Source organism: Galeopterus variegatus, unplaced genomic scaffold (genome assembly GCF_000696425.1).
Source record: "Galeopterus variegatus unplaced genomic scaffold, G_variegatus-3.0.2 Scaffold3382, whole genome shotgun sequence".
NCBI classification, from domain to species: Eukaryota; Metazoa; Chordata; class Mammalia; order Dermoptera; family Cynocephalidae; genus Galeopterus; species Galeopterus variegatus.
The window spans coordinates 35,151-39,559 of NW_007729493.1; the positions used below are offsets into that span (position 1 = coordinate 35,151).

At 44.1% G+C, this 4,409-nt stretch overlaps 1 pseudogene; it reads right to left on the minus strand.

The window, feature by feature from the left end:
* Positions 1–1,367: 1,367 nt before the first annotated feature.
* On the minus strand, positions 1,368–4,173 carry LOC103600551 (annotated as a pseudogene).
* Positions 4,174–4,409: the final 236 nt, after the last annotated feature.

The window sequence follows — 4,409 nt, forward strand, 5'->3', positions numbered from 1 at the left end:
TTGCCGGACACGGAAAAAGACAAAAAAATAAAAAATAAAGAAAAAAAATAAAACTGAACCCCTACCTTAAGCCATATACAAAAATCACTTCACCCCACACTATAAACTAAATGTAAAAAGCAAATTAAAAGGCTCTAGAAGATAATATAGAAAAATATATTTACGAATTCAGGTAGGGAAATATTTCTTAAGACTCAAAAACATTAACTGTAAGGGAAAAGACTGATAAATCTGACATCTGTTCATCAAAAAATAAGCCACACTGGCTGGATAGCTCAGTTGGTTAGGGCACAATGTTACCATGCCAAGGTCAAGGGTCTGGATCCCCTTACTGGCCAGCTGTAAAAAAAAAAAAAAAAAAAGCCACAGAATGGAAGGAGCGTTTATAACATTCATGACTGACAAACAGTGTGTTTGGGATACATAATGAACTGCTACAAATAAATAAGAAAAACAAAACCAAAAAACATTAACAATAAAACTTATAAATGTGAACCAGAGATTTGAACTAACACTTCACAAAAGAGGAAATCCACAAGGTCAACAAACATGAAAACATGCTAAACCTCATCAGTAATCAGAGGAATGCAAATTAAAGCCGTAATGAAATATAACTGTTCACACCAGAATAGCTAAAATTAGAGTCTGAAAATACCCATTGTTGACAGGGATATGAAACAAAGAAACTCATACACGGTTAATGAGAATACAAGTGGTTAAACTACTTTGGAAAAGACGTCAGCATTATCTAATAAAGTAAAAGCAATTCCACACCCACATATATAATAAATACATATAGTATTATTACATATGTATCTTTAAAAGCAAGTAAAAGAAACTATATTATTAAGGACTGTATACACATCTGGGGAAACTATTAAGAAAAGTAAGGAAGTGATTGGCATAAAATCCAATACTACTTACCTCCGGGTGAGGACACACCGGTCCTTTTGTAATACTGGCCAGGCTCTTTTACTTGGCCTGGATGGTGGTTATTCCCTTTATAAGTATTTCCTCTGTAAGTATTCATTATACTTTATGTTTTGTTGCACTTATCTTTCTTTCTTTCTTCTTTTTTTTTTAGTAGTCTCTTAAGAGTTTGTTATAAACCAGTTTCATGGGCCACAAGGAAATAAAAGGACTATGTACGGCCTTACAGGAAACAGGCAGAGAGCTGAGGAGGGTCAAGATTAGTCTAGGGCCTCGGTGTGCACATTGCCGGGCATGTGAGCCCTGTAAGGGAAACAGCACAACCTGGTGAGAATCCGTGCACAACACCATAACAAACAAACAGATCTGTAGCGACGTAGCCCTGGGAAATCGGGTCCACATTGCTGTCGAGCTACTTCCATAACTGTGGCCAAGGCCTAGCATAGCTGGGGGAGGGTCCGCGTCCCCGGAGGGGACATGCCCATTGGAGTCCCTTGTCCAGGGGGAATCCCCATTGGGGGACCCACTGGAGGCCTCATACCAGGAGGCGGGCCCATCATGCCTGGTGAGGGTGCCCCTTGGAGTCCCTTGTCCAGGGGGAATCCCCATTGGGAGACCCACTGGAGGCCTCATACCAGGAGGCGGGCCCATCATGCCTGGTGAGGGTGCCCCTCGGCCCATAGGTGGGGGAGGACCCCCTCGGCCGGGAGGGTACTGGGTTGGGGCCCCTGAGATACTGGCTGTGGCAACAGCTGCAGCGGCTGCAACAGTGCTTCTTCCTTGCGGGGTCATCACCTGTTGGGATGGCCCACCAACCCCACGAACTGGCCCAGCAAGTCCTGCAGGAGCCGGGGGAACACCAGCTGGGATTCCTCTGCCAGCAGCCCTGCCAATCCCTGGGCCACCAGCAGCTCCAGCAAGTGGCATTTGGGTAATGCCAGTGTCTTTGGGAGGAGGTCCCTCTACTGTCATTGAGACCAGGTTCTCCCCTCGCAGCAGCACCAGACCAAGGACTCGCTTCTCTTTCTTTTCTGCTTGTTTGGAGTTCTTTGCTTGATCTTCCGGAACTCATCACAGTCACAGAGGATCAAATTCATACGCTTGTCGAAAGCCTTGAAGGTGCCGATGAAGATCCGGCCATCTGGCAGGACGCCTTTCGTCCTGTCGTCAATGTGCTGCGCATCTTGCTTCTCTTGCCCACAGTCGTGGTGGTGGTTCTGATGGCTCCGGTTCCCCGCACTTACCTTTATGTGTGTTGCATTGCACAAGAAACGGGCATTAAAAAAGCGTTTAATTCAGTACCCATACATGAAAAAACTTAGCAAACCAGGAATAGAAGTGGTTTTCCTTAACCTGTAAAAGGTATTTTAAAAAAAAAAAAAACAACCAAAACCCTACAGCAAACACCATTCTTACTGGGAAAACATTAGAAGTGTTTACTTTAAAACTAGGAACAAAACAAGAATGCTTGCATTTAACATTGTACTAAAGGTCCTGGCTAGCATAAGACAAGGAAATGAAAGGCATATCATTGGAAAGGAAAAAGCAAACTGCCATCATTTGCAGATGACATAACTGCCTTTGTAGAAAATTCAAAAAGTCTGTAGAAAAATAATTATACAGAAGAGAGAGGGCTTACCAAGGTTGTTGGCTCTAAAGTCAATGTTAGAGCTGGCCAGTTAGCTCAGTTGGTTACAGCACAGCCTTATAACACCAAGGTCTCGGGTTCACATCCCTGTACCAGCCAGCCAGCCCCCCCCCCAAAGTAAATATTGCAAATCAATTGCTTTCCTATATATCAGCATAAAACCCTATGAAAATGTAACCTTAAAAAATATCGTTTAGAGGGCCGGCCCGTGGCTCACTCGGTAGAGTGCGGTGCTGATAACACCAAGGCCACGGGTTCAGATCCCTATATAGGGATGGCCGGTTTGCTCACTTGCTGAGCGTGGTGCTGACAACACCAAGCCAAGGGTTGAGATCCCCTTACCGGTCATCTTTAAAAAAAAAAATATATATCGTTTAGTATAACAGAAAAACAATGTCGTACCTAGGAATAAGGAAAACAGAAGACGTACATTCTCTGTATGCAGAAAATTATAAAATATCATTGAAACACAGTAAGGAAGACCTACATAAATGGAGAGGTATCCCAAATCCATGATAGGATGTTTCAGTATCAAAAATATATCAGGGCTGGCAGTCAGCTCAGTTAATTAGAGTGCAGTGTTATAAAACCAAGGTCAAGGGTTCAGATCCCTGCCCACCCCACCCCCCAAAAAAGATACCAATTTGCCTCAAAATGGATTCAAAATGGACTCTAGATGTAGATCAAATCAAAATCCTGCAGAGCTTAATAAATCGATTCACAAATAGAGCAAGGACCAAGAAATGGCAAGATACCCCGGAAGAAGAGTATATTGGCAAGGTGGTGTTTACTATAGGAGATATCTAGATTTATTTTAAAGCTATAGAATTTAAGAAAGTTTGTTACAGTTGCAAGTTGTTTTTTTTTTTTTTCTTTGACCGGCAAGGGGATCACAACCCTCGGCATGGTGTGGTCTGCACCACGCTCAGCCAGTGAGCGCACCGGCCATCCCTATATAGGATCTGAACAAGCGGCCTCGGCGCTCCCAGCGCTGCGCTCTCTGGAGTAAGCCACGGGGCGGCCCCAGTTGCAAGTTTTTAAAAGCCAACCAATGGAACAGAATAGAATGTCCAGAAACAAATTCATGGACATATAGGATATTGATATACAACAGAGAAAAGAAAGCAGATCAGGCCAAAAGAAGTGACTAGTTAGTAGGTGGGGCTGGGATAATTGATTTTCCATATTAAGAAAATGAAAAATATGGGCCGGCCCGTGGCTCACTCAGGAGAGTGCGGTGCTGACAACACCAAGGCCACAGGTTCGGATCCTATTTAGGGATGGCCGGTTGGCTCACTGGCTGAGTGTGGTGCTGACAACACCAAGCCGAGGGTTGAAATCCCCTTACCAGTCACAAAAAAAAAAAGACAAAAAAACCCCTTAAATTTTGGTTTAGTATTTTCTCTTTTATTGCTATCTGCAACTTTTGTCTACAAAAGTGATAAACCTGGCTCCCATTAATTGTAAAAACTTATTTGGTCACTATTCCTATACGTATCCAATCTCTTGTTAACATAGTGTATATTCTCCTGTGCAGACACACCTCTGTCAGTATGGGATTTGACACCCAGCAGGAAGTCGCCCTGCACATGCATCACCCTTGATCCACGTGAGTTCCACACTCCGTGCTGGCCCAACCTTCCCTGATAGAATTCCATTCTCTACTCTCTCTAGCTCTAACTCCTGATGCTGAGAAATCCCGCAGGTGGAATATCATTCTCATTCTCTTCTTACCTGGGCTCTTCACCACGCTCAGCCAGTGAGCGGGAACCGGTCTCCACATGGGATCCGAACCCTCGGCAGGAGCACCGCCGCACTCCCAAGCGGCGCA